The sequence below is a fragment of the Zingiber officinale genome, chromosome 1B (assembly GCF_018446385.1).
Source record: "Zingiber officinale cultivar Zhangliang chromosome 1B, Zo_v1.1, whole genome shotgun sequence".
Classification (NCBI taxonomy): domain Eukaryota; kingdom Viridiplantae; phylum Streptophyta; class Magnoliopsida; order Zingiberales; family Zingiberaceae; genus Zingiber; species Zingiber officinale.
In genome coordinates this window covers 128,213,715-128,233,634 of record NC_055986.1, presented here as the reverse complement: position 1 = coordinate 128,233,634, position 19,920 = coordinate 128,213,715, and the positions used below count along the sequence as shown (strand labels likewise).

Genomic DNA, 19,920 nt, shown 5'->3' with positions numbered 1-19,920 from the left:
GAGTCTGTTCGCTCCGGCTCCGTTTGCTTGGGTGATCTCTGCCATCCGAAATAGGGCTCACCAGAACCCATCTTCCGGTCTTCTCGAGCGTGCTTCCCTCCGGCTTCTCGTCCCTCGGAATTGCCGTGTGTTCCTTCTCGTCCACCAGGGTACTCATCCGCAGACTTCGTCCCTCGGTCGCACCCCGTGCCGACCTTCGCGCTAGCTGCGTCTCTTGCTCCCCGAGCAATCTTCCGCTCTGGCCTTCGTACCTCGGAACCACCGCGCGCACTTCCTTCTCGTCCGCCAGTGTACTCTTCCGCAGCACCTCATCCCTCGGACGCACAACGTGCCGTCCTTCTCGCTAGCTGCGTCTTCCGCTCGAGTACCTGTGCTCCTAAGCTCCTGCACACTTAGACACAAGGTTAGAAACAACGCAGGACCTAACTTAACTTGTTGATCACACCAAAACAACCTTGGGGTTCCAACAACATTCTCAACCTAGATATCTAGGACACAGTTTTCCTCTATAATCAACAACACACACTATAAGTAATATTATTTCCCAACTTATCGGGCCTATTGATTTATCGAGCTACATCTCACCCTTTGATAAGTTAAAGAAATAAATATTAAATATATATGCTTGTTATTATATTAGGATTAAGAGCACACACTTCCATAATAACTAAGGTCTAGTTCTTTTTTTAAGTCAGTATAAAAAGAACTTACCTAAAATGGTCTTACTCAATACACTTAGAGTGTACTAGTGTAATTTATTAGTCATGATAAACTAATACTTAATTACACTACGACTATTCCAATGGTTTGTTTCTTTCCATCTTAGTCGTGAGCAACTGTTTATAATTTATAAGGAACTGATAACATGATCTTCTGTGTGTGACACCACACACCATGTTATCTAAAATATAAATTAATTGAACAACTACACTTTACAAATAAATGTAGACATTTGACCAATGTGATTCTTTTATTTCAAAAGTAAATGTTTACAAAAGCTAGGCTTTTAGTATACACTCTAACAAATCCTTCCCTTTCAAGTGCCAGTTTGGATCCTGAGTTCATGATGACCTTTCCAGAACCAATTCCTTTACCTAACCAAAGAACTCAGGGTCGTCCTATTCTTATTTTTTCTCCTCCTTCACTTCATAGTTCCGTATCATCTTCCTCCACATCTTCTTCCACTCTTCCAATATTATTGGGAGGTTCTTTGACTACAATCTGGGAAGAGACCTATAAAGAACTTGAAAAGCTTACCCTACTGATTTGCTGATAGTTTTTCTTTTGAGGAAACTAAGGTAACATGTAAAATACGACACCTAAATATAACCTTAAGGGAATTTTCAGGAATTTTCTGAGAATTTTTTGGATCTCGTATGACGACTTTAAGGGGAGTAATTATTGGGCCACGAGAAAGTCTGTTTAAGCTATCCATTTAAATGAGGAAAGTTTTTTTTTTCTTTTTCTTCTCCCATCGCCGAACCCCATCCTCATCGCCCGATCCCCTCTTCCTCTCCTTCTCCCCTCTCTCGAGCTCGCCACCGCCGCCTCTCCCAAGCCTCTTGATCTTCCCTAATCGACGCGTCGCCAACCCGACGTCGTGCGACGCGTCACCTCCCTCGCGAACAAAGCCATCGTCCAAGATAAGCCTCAAGCCCTTCTCCTCCTCTTCGTGCCGCACAACACCCGACGCCACTGCCGCTCTCCCTTCTTCCCTCCGCGTTGCTGCCGACCACCACGGACCCATGACCGGTCGTCGCAGCCTGAAACTGACCACCATTCAGTGCCGAGCCTTCCTCTCCCGAAGCTCTCGGTTTCTTCTCACCTCACACCGCCGATCCATGCCCTAGCCTTGATCCACCGTCACCTCTGTAAGGGCTGCGCCGATCATTGCTAGAAGCCGAGCACCCAAATCCTTCACTCTGCCGTGCCTAGCTCCGACCGTTGCAGCCACCAGCAACCACTGTCGATTTGGGTAAGTCCGTTGACTATGGATTCTAGGTTTTGTAGAGGTTTGGATTTTAGAATACAGGATAGGATGTGTGTTAATTAGGTAGTTACTATCTGGCAGTGGCTGTTGGGAGACGTCGGCCACATGTTTCTGGCAGCAACTTCTCCTATGGCCAGTTACTTTGCTCTAACAGCAGATCGTCTCCGGCAGTAAGTTATCGGCTGAGGCATTCAACTCAGGTGATTTTGGTGTTGAGGTAAGAAGTAGAGGAATTGGTTCATTGCTGTAGAGTACATAGGTTTGAAGCTAGGAAAGGTTAGGGATGAACTATACTCGAATTTATTTAAGTTTAGGTTGATTATGTATAGATTTTGATAAAATTGAATAGTGGAAGGGTTAGGGTTAATGGAGCTAACCCTAATTAACTTGTGACTTATATTTAGTTAGGGATTAAGTAATGGATTTAATCTAAGCTTCGGATTAGACTCGATTATGTAGCTAACTGAGATATAATGAAAGAATTAGGGTTCCTGGTAAATAAGAATTTGGTTTAGCTGATTTGATATATATATGTGGGAGTAGCTAAATTAAATATGTTGTTATAGGACTCTGATTTGTGACGAGCTGCTTTACGTGGGGTTTCTTTTGGCACACGCTATTTTTGAGGCGGGTACCTTGACTTATCTTTTAGATATTGTCATTTGATATGTATAGTGGATTTTAATGAGTAGTAATAATTATGTTATATCTGTATCAGTATGTCATTGCTTGATTCTTTCAGCATGCTTATTTATCACCTGTTTTGCATCCATTACTCTCTTGATTATTTATGCTCATAGAGATAGTGACATATCATGCCTTATAATATACCAGACTAGACATTTACCATATCTGATACGTGTACCTAGATCTTCTTATTTGAGCCATTTATTTTTGGTACATGTTTTATGGAGGTAGATATGGTTAGAATTTTCATGCTTAGTGTCATGCACTATCTTGCATGATTGCATGTTGAGCGATTGTTGGCTCCATTATTGTTGAGCGCATCGCCAATTACATGGATCTGCACACACAACTACTCATGGGTTACTGATTTTTATTCAGGTAGGGTGTGTTGCAGCAGGTTGCTCTGTTAGTGCTCCGCTGGTCCACTCATGGGTAGCGTGATGCAGTGTAGTAGCAGGACAGGGATCCCTCCTCTGGACTGGCTCAGAGAGATGAGAGCATTGAGCTCCCTCACTTATGATTTGGGGTAGGAGGATAGGTGTACTCCGACAGCATCCTGTCCACTCGGTCACTCAAGAGCAGTGATGGCAGAGTGCACAGTTGTCATAGTTCTACCCACTCGGTCTCACCATCGCGTGTGAGATGGCTGACTGGCGTCAGGGGTGACCAGGACATGTCATTTGCATCATATGCATGATTGCATTTATTGCTTGTGTTTGCTGCACTTTGTTTGCTACATATTTGGTGGATGCATATGATTGACATGCATACAGGAGATAGGACATTTTCGGTCTGACGACCTTATTATTCTGATAGGAGGTCCTAGTGAGTACAAATTCTCCCATTTCCTTCAGTTTTGTATTTTCCATTATTCTTCCAGGACACTACACGCATAATTGTTACTATTTAGGGATGTAAATGAACCAAACAGTTCGCGAGCTATTCGGAGCTTGATTCGGTAAAAAGCTCATTCGAGTTCGTTCGTTTATCTTATCGAGCCGAGCTCGAGCTCAACAGTTTTATCGGGCCGAGCTCGAGCTCGACAATTTTATCGAGCCGAGCTTGAGCTTAAGGATATTCGGCTCATGAGCTCGCGAACATGTTCGTTTATAGGCTCGCGAGCCAAAAAAATGAGCCTTAAAACGAGCCTTAAACCGAGCCAAAAAATGAGCTTTAAAATGAGCCAAAAAAATGAGCTCTAAAACGAGCCTTAAAATGAGCTTTAAAATGAGCCAAAAAAATGAGCTCTAAAATGAGCCAAAAAAATGAACTCTAAAACGAGCCTTAAAATGAGCTTTAAAATGAGCCAAAAAAATGAGCTCTAAAATGAGCCAAAAATGAGCTCTAAACGAGCTCGAAAATGAGCCCGAGCTCGCTTAACGAGTTAGGCTCGTTAACTTTGATAATCGAGCTAATAACGAGTCGAGCTCTAACTATTCGCGAGCTTGATAATTCTAAAACGATCCGAGCTCGAGCCCTCTGATAAAAGCTCGATTTGAGCTCGAGCCCGAATATAACTTAAACGAGTCGAGCTCGAGCCTAATACTGTTCGGCTCGGTTCGGCTCGTTTACATCCCTATTACTATTGGTTATTTCCTACTATGCATGTCAGCTTGGTATCCGCTGAGTGTTGGACTCACCCCATTGATATATTTTCTATTTCAGGTTGAAGCTGTCAGGAGGTTCCAGTCGCTAGTCCCCACTAGGTGTCGAGGTGGTTTTATATATATTCGGATTTGGGTTTCCTTGTTATGTTCCTACATACTTATGATGTGTGGTTGTACTCGAGGATTTTTATATCGAGTTTTGGTCTACTACCTTTGTTTTTCTACTGCGATGGTTTTGCGTTGTGGGTTATGTTTTCCTCGAGTAGTGGTATAGGTTTATTAAACTGCGTGGTTGTGAATTGTTATGTAGTCAGCCGGAGGCTGAATTATATAAACTGCGTGGTTGTTTAAATATTTTATTGTATATGTTCCGGTCGTGTTGGCTAAGATTTGTGAGCCCTGAGGGCTATGTAGATGAGTTTTAGATTGTCACCCGTACAGGGGAGATGTTGCCGAAATTTCCTCGATAGAGACTCCCCCGGGACGTGACATAACATGTCCTTCATCCCTTTATTTTTTCATTAATACATTCTAACAACAACTTTCCTTTATACAACAGTGGGTAATAAATATGAGTGTAGCCCGCCAATTATATGATTTGGCTCAAGAAAATGACACGCTGAAATAGCAAACCCTTGGAGCGTCTTCTTCTCATGCCTCTAAAAAATTAGCGGAATTATCCAATCAGCTACAAGAGACTCGCAAACTTCTTGAGGCAGAGTCTAAAAATTCAAGTCAATGGAAAGCCTCTACAAAGAATTTTGAGTTTCAATTTAAATCAGAGGCTAACCTTCGTGCTGAGCTAGCAGCTAAACTAGATAAATGTACTACAGAAAATGCTCAACTATCCTCTCAATTGTAAGCCCTGAAGGATGCTCATGCTCTAGAATTGGCTATTAAAGACTCTGATTTGCAATCCAAGGATTCTAAGCTAGACCTTTTACATTCATCTTTAACCACGGCTCAAGCAAACATTTCCTCCAAAGAGTCTGAATTAAAAGCCTCTCAAGATGCTCTGGCTGATTATCAAGTGGGCAAAGATGACAGATTTGAGAAGAGAAAAAGAATATTGTTAGAATCTCCTGAATTCAATGCTCCCATTGCTACCTTGATTGCTTGAGCTTTCACTCATGGGGCCGAGGGGGCTATAAAGCAACTAAAAAATAAAAGACATCTAGTTTCTAACCCTCCAGCTAACTTCCTCGATCGTAGGCAACTGGTTGATAGCATAACCCCCATTTGTTCCCTAAATTGTTCTAATTCTACATCTAATTTTCAAGATGTTTCTGTAATGAAGAACAATTGTTAACTTTTTTTTATTATTTCTTATGATGTTTTAACTGTTGGCACCATTTATTTCTGTCTCCATTTGATGGGTACTCAGAAATTTGCATGATTTTAGGTTGACTTTAGCTGATTTAGTTGTATTACCGAAGGGTTAAGTTACTATTTTTAATTAGTATTAGCATGTATTTAAGTTTTATCATTCGCTTGGATTTGTTTCATTGCCTTTAGGATTATCATTTATTAATCTTCCTATAAGCAAATTATCCTTCCTTGATAACAATTTTTGTCCGACTTTTTCCAACCGGGCAAGCTCATTTCTATGTTTAATTTCGCCCGAACTTGTCACTTGACCAACATTTGATGACCGCTCAGGTTTACTTCTATGTTTAATTTCATCCGAACTTAATACTCAATCGACCTCTGATGACCGGTCTAGTTTGCTTCTATGTTTAATTTCATTCGAACTTAATACTCGACCAACTTTTGATGATCGGTCAGGTTTATTTCTATGTTTAATTTCATCCAAATTTAATACTCGACCGATCTCTAATGACCGGTTGAGTTTAGATACATATATCTTTAACTTATTTTCGGACTCGATCGGCCAACAACGACTAACCGAGTTTATATATATATATATATATATATATATATATATATATATATATATATATATATATATATATATATATATATATATATTCTAAACTGGTTCTGAAATTTGATTGGTTAGTACTGACCGACCGAACTCATAATACAAGAAGTATATAATATTTAATCTCTTTTGGGATCTCGGAATTTTTTAAGTTCAACCTTGGTAATGATTCTAATATTTTGGGAACATAACATTTTGTATCGACTAGCAATATTATTTCCTTATTGGTGACACACGTGCCTATGACGTTAGATATGTACTTATCTCATTATGTCCGCCGCCTTATCAATTCATCCAACGACTCCTCTTCGGTCCCACTTTTCCTATCACCTTAATCTGACATTTCTACTTGAAATACCTTTTTTGATACCCTACCAAGGCTTTTAAAGAGAAACGAAAAAAATCCCTAACACTTCGTCTTCTTCCTCTAGTTTGTATATTCCTTATTCTTCTCCTTCCGCTAACTATCCTTGCTTTCACTATTCCTTTCTGTTAACAGTGTTGACCTTCGATGAGTAGTACACCCAATGCTCTTCCAAGTTTTGTGCAAAGGAAGCCTGTGAGTTTCAATGGAACTATAACTTCCCTCCATATCTAGCCACTCCTACCTCCAGAGATCGTCCTCATCTTCCTCCTCCAGAGAATGTGGTGATTTTCTGGGAACATGTTCAATGTGGTTTCAGATTTTCCATTTATCCTTTTTTATTAATGTTAGTAGGTATTTTAACCTTCTCCTGAATCAACTAGTCCCCCAATCATTCTCTATTATGGTTGGTTTTGTTGTTGTTTCTTGTTTACTTGATTTTCTCTTATCTCCTCGGCTATTCCATTACTTTTTCATTCCTCATCAAGTGGAAGACAACGTTTTAAAGTTTCAATCACGCCCCAAAATCACTTTATTCCATAGAATTCCCCCCTCATGGAGAATGGCGGGACAACTTCTTCTTTATGCATCTTCCTTCTCCACCGCCATACCCGATAACTTGGCATCAGAATTTTTCCCCTATTCCTCAAGTAGGCGATATCTTTGAAGATCCCATTCTTCGTTCTTCTATGGGGAAATTAAAAGGCACAAAGTTTAACTTACTTGCCCTAATCGCAGAAGGCTTATTATTTGCTTTTGGTATTAGCACAGCCGACACAACCTTGGATGTCTCCTTTGGTAAGATTATTCTCCTTATCCATATTTTTAACCATTATAATATTGTTCCTAACATGAATTTCTTTTTTCCAGCTGATGCTGTCCTTCCCGCTTTCATGTACAAGAATACTCGCCTAACAAGATCAGTCTTGACTAAAATGGGAGAAGATTTATTAAGGGATCATCATCTTAATCATCCTTCTTCTTCCCTTGGTTTATTACCTCCATCTGAGTGACCTCAAGAATCATCCAACTCATTAGATCAGGAAGGTCCTTTTGTTGTGAAGCGTAATAAGCCTCATGCTTCCTCCCCGTGTCCGCTTGCTTCCACCATAGCTACTTTTGAACAAGTTTCTATTACTTCTTCCGAAATCTCCTAGAGTAGAGGTAAGGAACTTGCCCTTTCTACACATACTCGTTCTAATTCTACTTTAAATATGATGAGGTCAGGACTTCTTATTCTTATGTCTCCTGATATTCCTCCAGTTGTTCCTTCACTTAAAGAAGCACCACCTGTTCCTATGGCTTCATTACCCCTTCTTCCGGCTCTACCTTCTTCTTCCACCAAGCCCCGTGCCAAAAGAACTCCTTATAGGAGATCAATTACCTCCAGGCCCATTAGAACCTCCACTGAACCAGATCCTTCATTAGTTATCCTTTCATCTCCTGATCCTTCTCCACAAGGTTCTGAACTTCCTCCTTCTTCTTCCTCACCGTGTACAGCTTCCATTAGTTATTCTATCCTTTTCAAACAATCTCATGGGTTACCATCCCAACTTGGTGAAACCTCTATTACCACCTCATACGGGCTACTTCAACTGAAAGGATCATTGGCTGAGTCCCAGTTACAGTCGCAAGCATATATGAAAAGGAATATAATATCTGAACGTGCTGATGATCATAGTCATCAGGCCACTACAGTAAGTTTCTGATTAAACTTTCTTAATTGGTAACCACAAAATATAACCATGTTGTTATTCTATTCAGCTATATGTTTCAAGCCTACATTTGAGCAAGTTAGTTGAGGATTTAGAAAGGACTAACCGAACTTTGAAAGACAAGGTGGAGAAGTTACAAGCTACTTCCAACCTCCCTAATAATGAACTTATTCAACTACGAGACAAAATGAAGTCACAGACTAAGTTTAACACTATCATAGAAAAAACTCTACAAGACTGCCACCAATTGCTACAATCCCGAGAGGAAGAAATGAAAAACTTAGAGCTACAATTACAAGGGCTTAATTCTAAGCTTGATGTTGAAAAGACCTTAAAAGATAAAGTTCTCTTGGATGTTGCTCAAAAAATCGCTCTTCTAGACCAATTACAGCTATCCTATAGCTCGAAGTCGCCTAAATTAGCCTTAGAGTTAGCTTCTAAAGATTTTGCCTTATTTCAGCAACAGGAAGGATTATGAGCCAAGGAATTGCAGATAAGCTCGCTTTTGACAGAACTAGAGGAGGCTAAGGCAGAGAAAACTACTTTACAAGGGGAAAAGGATAGCCTACAATTTGAGTTTCAAGTATATAAGGCAGGTGAGGAAGAGCGCTGGCAAAGTAGGCGCAGATCCTATTTAATTCTCCTGAGTTTGGTAACGAGTATGCTAGGCACATTGTAGAAATTCTCACCCACTCTGTTGAAGGAATAATCCAACAACTAAGAGAGGGGGGTTACCTATCTGAAGAACCTCCTCCCCTATTTGTAGATCGTCGATGACTTAACCAGGAACTTCCAAAAGACCTCCTAAGAAAATTTGAGTAAACATGAGATCTTGTATCTATACTTTCTCATAATTTCATCTGATGTATACTACTTGTTGTTTATCAAATGTTAATGAAAATTTGCACTTACCTATCTTTCCTCGTGTGATTTTCCTGTCTTCAGAACTACTCAAGTGTTTATATAAGCGAACTTTTTCAATATACTCGCCATATGTAGAGAAATTCCATAGAAAAATTATAATCGAAGGTAGATCTCACAGTTATCTTTTGAGTGGTATATAATAATGAATGAACTTTTTCTGATGATCTCCGAGTTTGTATGATGAGTTAAATACCTTGCTTATATATATATAAAGAATCTCTGACCTATTTAATAGGCCAGTCGGACGTATATCTCTGGATGAAATAATCATACAATATAAATGCTCCTTTGGACTTTCCTTGACTGTATGATGGATCGATCGCAATTATATACTCAGGTGAGATTAAACATTTGTAATATAAATGCTCCTTTGGGCTTTCCCCAACTGTATGATGGACCGGTCAGGTTTGTATACCCGGGCGAGATTAATCATTTGCAATATAAATGCTCCTTTGGGCTTTACCCAACTATATAATGGACCGGTTGGGTCTGTATACCCGAGCGAGATTAATCATCTGCAATATAAATGCCCTTTGGGCTCTCTCAAATTGTATAGTTGACCAGTCGAATTTATATGCCCGAGCGAAATTAAACATTTGTAATATAAATGTTCCTTTGGGCTTTTGCTGACTATATGATGGACCATCGGGTTTGTATACCCGGGCGAGATTAATCATTTGCAATATAAATATTCCTTTGGGATTTACCCAACTATATGATGGACCGGTCAGGTTTGTATACCCGAGCAAGATTAATCATCTGCAATATGAATGCTCCTTTGGGCTCTCCCTAACTGTTTGGTGAACCGGTCAGATTTATGTGCCCAATCGAAATTAATTTTCTGCACAATAAGTAATGTTGATGTTAAAACCCATGGTTGATCTTAGGGAGGGTTTAAAGTCTTCAGTTCCCCTTAAGGAAGCCTGTCCAGTCACTTCTTAAGGTCCCGATCGACTATGATGGTTCAAAGTCTTCGGCTCCCCTTAAGGAATCCTGTCCGGTCACTCCTTAAGGTTCTCGATCGACTGTTCGATGATTTAAAGTCTCCGGTTCTCCTTAAGGAAGTCTGTCTAGTCACTTCTTAAGATCCTCGATCGACTGTTATAGTTTAAAATCTCCGGTTCCCCTTAAGGAAGTCTGTCTAGTCACTCCTTAAGGTCCCCGATCGACTATTATGGTTTAAAGTCTCTGGTTCCCCTTAAGGAAGTCTATCTGGTCACTCCTTAAGGTTAACTATTATGGGTTAAAGTCTCCAGTTCCCCTTAAGGAAGCATGTCCGGTCACTCCTCAAGGTCCCCGATCGACTATTATCGTTTAAAGTCTCTGGTTCCCCTTAAGGAAGCTTATCCAGTCACTCCTTAAGGTTCCCGATCGACTGTTATGATTTAAAGTCTCCGGTTCCCCTTAAAGAAGCATGTCTGGTCACTCCTTAAGGTCCTCGGTCGACTGTTATGGTTTAATGTCTCCAGTTCCCCTTAAGGAAGTCTGCCCAGTCACTCCTTAAGGTCTTACAAGTTCCTTTGATATCAACACATAAACTAGAAGCCTGTATATATTTAATAAGAATATCATCCATGTAAACTTTCATATTTCTTCCAATTTGCTTTTGAAAGACCTTGTTCATAAGTCTCTGATAAATAGCTCTTGCATTCTTTAGACCAAAAGGCACAACATTATAACAATAAGTACCTTCAGCAGTTATAAAGCTAACATTTTCCTGATCTGCCTTACCAGTGGAACTTGATGATACCCTTGATAGGCGCCCAACATACTAATAAATTCGTATACAACCGTGGAATCCACCACTTGATCTATACGAGGTAGAGGATAATAATCCTTCAGGCAAGCCTTGTTGAGATCCCTGAAATCAATACATACTTGCCACTTATTACCTCTTCCTTGATAGTTTTATTCTGATCGGCTCCGAAATCCCTTTTCTTTTGTTTGACCGGCCAGACATTTGGATATACATAAAGAGCATGCTCCATAACTGTTGGTACTACACCTTTCACCTCCTTAGGTGTCTAGACAAACACATCACTATTTTTCATCAGGCATTTGACTAAGTCTTCCTTGAGATCAGGAACAAGATCGGACGCGATGTGGGTAGTAGCTTATGGTCGACCGACTTGTATCTGCACTTCTTCCTTCTCCTCATATACAAGGGTGGGCGGTTTTTCATGAATGACATTGATATCCATCCTCTGAGCCTTTCAGGCGACATTAGCTTCTGCCCTCACAACCTCCACATAGCACTTAAGTGCTACTATTTGATCTCCCTTGACTTCACCCACTTGGTCATTAATAAGAAATTTAATCTTCTGACAGAAAGTAGAAACGACCACCCTGAATTCATTCCAAGTCGATCGACCCAAGATAACATTATACGTTAATGGGGCCCACCACCATGAAGACCGATCGACGTGCCCGCATAAAGGGCTCCTCCCCTAAAGATATGGTCAATTTTATTTGACCTAGTGGGTGTACTTCATTGCTCATGAACCTGTATAATGGAGTAACCATATGCTGAAGCTCACTTGGGTCGATCTACAGCTGATCAAAAGCTTGTTTAAAGATAATATTAACATAGCTGGCAATATCAATAAAAGTACGTGAAATGTTGTAATTAGCTATAACAGCCTTAATTCTTAATGCATCATCATGGGGTATTTCCATCCCTACTAAATCTCTGGGCCCAAAACTGATTTTCGGCCCTGACGCCTTCTCAGCACTACATCCAACGACATGAATCATTAATCGTCGAGCGTGCGACTTTCTCGTTCGGTTAGAATCACTATCAGTGGGTCCTCCCGCTATCATATTGATATTTCCTTGAGCAGCATTATTGCGATTTTCTTCCTGCCAAGTCGATGGTGGCTCTGATTGTACTTGGTCAGGTGTTTGTGCTTATACAGTGGGGAGAGGTAATATTCCGGCTAGTGATCCACTCGGTTGATATTCAATTTTGAGAGGACTATTCTATCATGGATATCACCGATGATTTGGGATTGGAGAACGCCGACGATAGCGAATGTTACCCGCATGTTGATTCTTTAGAGCAAAATAAATTTCTGTGTTGTGGGTGCTGGTTAGATGATACGTGCACCACCTTTGAGGAACATGCGGGGGAGCATCTACATGGTGCACTGCTTAAGGTCGAGGCTCTGGATGACGATGATGTGGATTTGCCCGATGTCCTTTAGGGGGTTGGACAGGTCCCACCGGACGTGATACAACAGGAACCGGTGTAGAAGTAGTAATATCCTTCCTTCGAGCAGCTTGAGGCTCTTCCACATTGATGAACTCCGAAGCTCGCTCAATCAATATGTCAAAATTGGTCGGAGGGTTCCTGACTAAGTCTTTGACGAAATCATTATTGTTAAGCCCTTGGGAGAAGACGCTTACCAAGATCTCTGTGGTGGCCGAACGGACATCAATGGCCACTTAGTTGAACCTCTTAATATAAGTTCTGATAGATTCTTTAGGCCCCTGTTTGATTGAAAAAAGACTCCAAGGGGTTTTGTGATATCTCTGATTGCTAGAGAAATGATGTAGGAATACCTTGCGGAAATCCTTAAAATGACAAATAGAATTTTCCGATAGTCATTTGAACCGGCTCTGAGCTGCCCCTCCAAATGTAGTAAGGAGCATCCAATATTTAACTCCATCGGTAAATTGTTGGAGGAGTGTCGTATGTTCAAATTTAAGAAGATAATCCTTGGGATCAGTTGTTCTCGAGTATTCTCTGATATTTAAATTTTGATAATGCTTCGAAAAAGGATCGTCTAGCACTCGTTGAGAAAATGGAGTAATAATCCTTTCAGGAGAATTATCACTAGCTACAATCTTCCCTTTTCGTTTTTCTCTTACGGGGGTTTCTCCAGAAGACTCTTGAAGAATTGCTTTTCATCCTCCTTGTTCAAGAGGTGTTCGGAAATACGCTTTAGGGTGTTGAGTGGGAGAGAGAGGGGCAGAGAGTAAATGAACCGGATCTCCCCCCTTGATCTCTCTCTCTCTCTATGATGAGAAGTTATAGACATCACTGGAGGTGGTGCTACAGGTAGCATGCCACCAGTGTTGACTTGTTGTTGTTGTTGTAATATCTTTTGCATTCTAGCGTTGATGAGCAATTCCAGATCCTCCTCCGATATAGTAATAGTGTTAGATTTTTCAGCTTCCTCCATCCTCGTAACTTCAGATCTAGGTGAATACTTTCCCATTGATGGCGCCAAATTTGATCATGTCTGAAATCTGCGAAGACGTGCGCTGGCTCCGATGAACGATGATCCTTGATGAAGATAGCCTCTGGGAGACCTAAAAGAACCTCTCCACAATCCTACTCATAGTGAGACAAACCAACAAAGCGTTAGTGACCTAAGACCGGGGTGGGGATCCCTGGCTAAGCCCTCCGATGCTCAAGTCAGTTTCTCTCTCAAGGATGGAAGGAAGAAGAAGAAGAATAGTAACTAAAGTATTTGGAAACAAAGTTTAGATGCCAGAACTTGCGTACCTTGCCAACAGAGAGGATTTCCCTTTTTATACTACCTCATGTGACCTTCGTAGTCGTGAAGTAGTCCCCGGTTCGTTAGGAGATGAAGTCATCTTCTATATTTCATGTAATAATCCTTTAAGGAATCTTTTTTGTACCCCAAATATACCTCTTTTATCATTTATGACTTATATTTATGACGGGGATACGTCATTATAACTGAAGAAGCTTCTAGAAGATATTTCCCACCAAATATTTTGTTGGGCATGTCTCGACCGATCGTTCAAGCCGGCTGCATATATTAAGAATGTTATTTGTGGTCGTTCAAGATGGCTGCATATATTAAGAATCTCTTTTGTTGAACATGTCTTTACGCGTGGTCGAGCTTTTCTCGGCCGGTAACATGTTAAGAACCATATATAAGGCTAAGTGCCTTTATGCTCAGGCGGGCTTTGCCCGGCCGAGCATATATGCGCACGTGGGTACTCACTCGGCCTTCAATCGACCGGAAATGTACTAGAAGTCGTTAATAAGGCTAAGTGCCTTTACACTCGGGCGAGGTTTGCTCGGCCGAGCGTATATGAGCACATGGGTGCTTGCTCGACCATTGATCGATTGGTAACATGTTAAGAACCATATATAAGGCTAAGTGTCTTTATGCTCAGGCGAGCTTTGCCCGACCAAGCATATATGAGCACGTGAGTACTCGCTCGACCTTCGATTGACCGGTAATGTACTAGAAGTTGTTCATAAGGCTAAGTGTCTTTACGCTTGGGCAGGCTTTGCTCGGTCGAGTGTATATGAGCACATGGGTGCTCGCTCGGCATTCGATCGGCCGGTAATATGTTAAGAACCATATATAAGGCTAAGTGCCTTTATGCTCAGGTGGCCTTTGCCCTGCCGAGTATATATGAGCACATGGGTACTTGCTCAGCCTTCGGTTGAGCGGTAATATACTAGAAGTCATACATAAGGCTAAGTGCCTTTACGCTCAGGCAGACTTTACTTGGCTGAGCGTATATGAGCACATGGGTGCTCGCTTGGCTTTCGGTCGGTCGGTAACATGCTGAGAATCATATATATGGCTAAATGGCTTTATGCTCAGTTGGGCTCTACTCGGCCGAGTGTGTATGAGAATATGGATGCTTGCTCGACCTCCAATCAGTTGGTAACATGCTGAGAATCATCTATAAGTCTAAATGCCTTTACGCTCGATCAGGCTTTGCTCGGTCGAGCGTATATGAGCACGTGGGTGCTCGCTCGACCTTCGATTAGCTGGTAACATGTTGAAAATCATATATAAGGCTAAATGCCTTTATGCTTGATCGGGCTTTTCTCGGACGAGCGTATATGAGCACGTGGTTGCTCGCTCGGCCTTCGATCGGTCGGTAACATACTGAGAACCATATATGAAGCTAAGTGTTCTTACGCTTGATCGAGCTTTGCTCGGCCGAGCATGTACGAGCACATGTGTACTCGCTCGACCTTCACTCGGCTGGTAATATATTAAAACTATATGTAAGGTTAAGTGCCTCTACGCTCGGTCGGGCTCTACCAGACCGAGCGTGTATGAGCATATGGATACTCGCTTGGCCTTCACTCTACCAACTATATACCTTTCCTACCTTTCTCGACCTTGACCCCTCCTTTATTCGCCAGGCCGACCTATCATAACCTGTATCAGTGACGATGGAGGAAATCGGAAGGATCAACGTCACCATGATAGCAAGAGAGTACGAACTGTTCAAGGAGGCCAAGAGGTGAGCGGCTTCTGAAAAACACACCACTGCTTCATACCCACACAAGATGCCCACAGTTTCAAAGGACCAGACCCATGTTTCTGACAGGGGGGTCTAAGAGGAAATAACCTGAGGATTTCCCTTAAGCCTTCTATTGCGAGCCCTGCCCAGACTATTATAACAAGGGCTCGGACTATTATAATAAGAAAGAGCAACCGCAGGCCTCCATGACCGAGAGTTCCCCAACCAAAGATTCAAAGAAGGGGAAAGCCATAGCCCTCCGGGAAGAGCCGAGCGAGATGCCCAAGGAGTAGGTGTCCTTCTCTCTAAGGGTACTCGAGAAAAACCTACCGAAGGGGTACAAACCCCTAGCTATTGGAGAATATGATGGTAATAAAGATCCAGAAGATCATCTCCGAAAATTTTGAAACGCCATGTTGCCGCACCAATATAGCGACGCTATCAAGTGCCGAGTGTTCTTAAACACTCTATCTAGCTCAACACAAAAGTGGTTCGATGGATTGTCGAACGGGTCCATCACATGCTTTCAAGACTTCAAGAATGTTTTCCTGTGTCATTTCACCAGTAGCAGGAAGTATCAAAAGACAGACTACTATCTCTTCTCCCTCAAGCAAGGGTTCACGGAGCCCTTGAGAAGCTATATCACACTACAACAAAAACATTAAAAGACAACGGTTAAAAACTGTTGTCGTAGGCTCTTTAAAACCGTTGTAATTGGCAGTGTTGTTAAAAGTGGGGGGCTACGACAATAGTTTTAAACCATTATCTTTGAATGAAAAGACAACGATTTAAAACCGTTGTTATTTAGAGCATTTTTAATAACATAACATTGCTAGTTACAATCATTTTTAGGGCTACGACAATAGTTTTTAACCGTTGTCTTTGAGGGTGATAGACAACAATAATAGTTTTAAACCATTGTCTTTTAAATTATTATCTTTTAATACCAATATATCATATTTCAATTTAAATAGATAATAAAGAATCATAATCAAGAAAGAATATTTCCCACATCAATATCATTCAAAATGTTAGTTATACAAGAATTACAATCACAAAAGAAGAAACATATCTCATGTTCAAATAAAATTTATCTCAATACAAATAAACAAATAAACTCTATTTACAACTAATGAACAATAGCCAAAAGACTAGAAACTTTTAACGGTGGTTCATGCCATGAAGGATTGCACTTAATTATTATCAACCCCAATCCCATCACAATCTTCAACTTGTAGGATTTCATTGGACTCCTCTTTCTCACTTGCTTATTTTTTCATACCAACCTTTTCCAATATGAAGTTGGTGCCGAATACTTGAGAAGGTGCTTGGATGAGAATGAGAAGGGAGACGAGGAGGCAAGCTGATATGCGTAGATTGTATACACTTGTTTAGCATGTTTTGACGCACATTCACATATTTTACGTATGCTTTGTCTATGCATTTTCATACTTCCAGCTTTGCTTTTATCATATTTACTCTTTTTGCTTGGAGATCTACTTTTGTGCATTTTCTATACGCAGGAGTCGTATTTGGAGAAGAATTTATGATCGAGGCCAACTATGCAAGCTAACGAAAGGAGGAAGACACCACCTTGGAGTGTCACACGGCCATGTCTAGGAGAGTGACTTAGGCCGTGTGGTGATGCTCACCCATGCAGCAGTGGCAGAGCAGGGCAATGTCCAGGCCGTGTGGTGATGATCACCCGTGTAGTTGCTGCAAAAAAGGAGAAGGTCACGACCGTGTGTGCATCACACGACCGTGCCAATTTTCAAGCCTTCCAGGGCCAAAGAAGTACACGGCCATGTAGCTCTACACGGTCGTGCAATTTTCCCAGAAGCCAAGCAAGCCCTGGCCGTGTCCCAGACACAATTGTGCATGAGTTCCAAAACTGGCGGTAGCACAGGCCGTGTAGATCTACACGATCATGCAAGGAGGGCAGTGGCAGAACATGTCACGGTCGTGTGCATCACACGACCGTGTGAGATGGGCAGTGAAGAGAATGACCTAGGCCGTGTCTCACACACGGCCGGGTCTCGGGGCCGTGTGGCACCCAAATTCTCTGCTCTATATAAGGGTTTCTTTCATCATTTGAAGGGGGGAGTTCTCCCTTTTGGGAGAGAACAAGATTTCTTTTCTTATTCTATGGATTGGATCTCCTTGTTCTAGGATGGAGGGAGTATTTGTAATATGATTTGATGTAAACTCTTGTCGATTTGCTAATTTCCTATTTCTATGATTTTGTCTTGTTTGTATCCATTTGATCTTGTGTGAATTGTTGTGATTGGACTTAATTACCATATTTGATTAAATGTTTGGGTATCTTGTGGATCTTGTAGAGGTAATTCCTCATTCGATTATCCGAGGGACGTACGTGACAGACAAGCCCGGGTAAGGATGATTGAGGGATAATCTTGAAGGTGAAATAAGGTCATTCAAGGGGGTAGGATAGATTGTTTGCATTAATATTTTATATCTTGATATGGGTTGAGAAGTAATGCATTTCTATGTTGATTATCCAAGGTACGCACGTGACAGGTAAGCCCGTGTAAGGACATCATAGGAATCATTCCTAATTGATCACATTTAGATAGAGATTTTAGTCCTAAGCCGGTTGTCTATTGCAAGAGAGAATCGGCAACCTTCTACAAATGATGGACAATTGAGGAATAAGATTTGGTAGATCATTTACATTGAATAACATTACAAAGAAACCAAAACTCCTAGAACATCCCTTTATCATAGCCCTTATCCCTGTTTCTATGCTTTTACTTCTATGTTTTACTTTTCATAGTTACACTTAGTTTTATAAATCAATTGATTAGTTATTTAGCTAATTCGTGTTGAGATATCTTTAGTGGTTATAACCAGTCCCTGTGGATATGATATCTTTCTTTATTACTGACGACGTATCCGTTCACTTGCGGAACGTTAACAAGTTTTTGACGTCGTTGCCGGGAATTGCGCTTATAACATTAGAGATTATCAATTGAGTTAGACTAAACATTTCTTTTCTTTTCATTAGCAAAGTTGTAACTAATCTTTAGAATTCTTTTTCTTGCATATCTTTCTACTTCTTGACAATTTGTTTTGTTGCAATTCTAATTCTAATTCTGCCTTCTTGATTTCTAGCATTCTAGTCTAGCTTTTCTCTGTTTTTCTTTTGATTTAAATTTTTTCTCTACTTTTCTTTAGTAAACATATCTTGCAATATTGTTCTTGTGTATGAGAAGATCAAACTTTGTAAAGGCATCAAGAATAACAAGAACTTATAAACACATTAGTTGATTAGCATATGAATTATTCTAGACATTTTTCTTTTTTCCTTTTGTCTTTTCTTTTTTGTTTTCATTATGCACTTTCTTTCTTGCAATTTAAATTCTACATTTTCTCTCTTGTTTTTCATATTTCATTTTATTTCTTGTCTTTGATTCTTAAAATTTTCTAATAATTTTTTCTTGAATATCCATGAGCACTAACATGTCAAGCAGACCCATGAGAAATTTTTCTACACCCTTTTCTACAAGATTTTTATCTCCCATTGTGCAACCTCAAATTGAAGCAGAAAGTTTCCAACTAGATCCAGAGTTAATTTCTATGATACAAGGTCATAAATTTGGAGGAGAAGTATCAGAAAGTCCTTACCTGCATCTTGAAACATTCTTAGAGATTTGTGATATGGTGAAATGTGAAGGAGTGTCAGCAGATGCAGTTCAATTGATGACATTTCCTTTTAGTATCAAGGATAAAGCAAGGACTTGGTTATATTCTCTCCATCCTCAAAGTATCACAAGTTGGGAGCAATTGGAGAAGCAATTTCTGAATCATTTTTTTCCTCCAAGCAGAACAGTGTATATGAGGAATTGCATAACAAATTTTGCTCAGGCATATGGAGAATCATTATTTGAAGCATGAGATAGATTCAAGAGTCTTCAAAGACAGTGCTCTCATTATGGTTTTGAAAAATGGTTGATTCTGCACATATTCTATGGGGGAATTTCTTTTTCAGACAAGAGTTTATTGGATTTGTCAACTGGAGGATCTTTTATGGACAAAAGTATAGATGAAGCATATATGTTAATTGATCAAGTGACATTAAACCTCCATGAATGGTCGAACATAAGTTGGATGAAATTTCCCTCAAACATTCATGAAGTGCAAGCCATAAATGCTATAGAGCCTGTCAAATAAATTGTAACTCAACCATCAATGAGTCCTGAGAATCACAAGTCACGGAACGGAGAGCTTAAACATTTGGGGGCAAAGATTGAAAGTATTGTTTAAAAATGATTTAAAGAAGATCTCCCTCTTTCACAGACAAAATCTAGTGAAAAGTGTGACGATGTTGGGTTATTGATCACACCAACACTAGATAAGCAAGTTGGACCTCCTCCAAAAGCTCAAAGGGAATTTGGGAAAAATGAAGTTCAATCTTTCCCAGG

At 40.5% G+C, this 19,920-nt stretch overlaps 1 non-coding gene across 1 annotated transcript; it reads right to left on the bottom strand.

Moving 5' to 3' along the window:
* Nucleotides 1-19,331: 19,331 nt before the first annotated feature.
* Nucleotides 19,332-19,437, bottom strand: LOC121994015. Its single transcript, XR_006115538.1, has one exon. It is a non-coding gene; the product is annotated as a small nucleolar RNA R71 (small nucleolar RNA).
* Nucleotides 19,438-19,920: the final 483 nt, after the last annotated feature.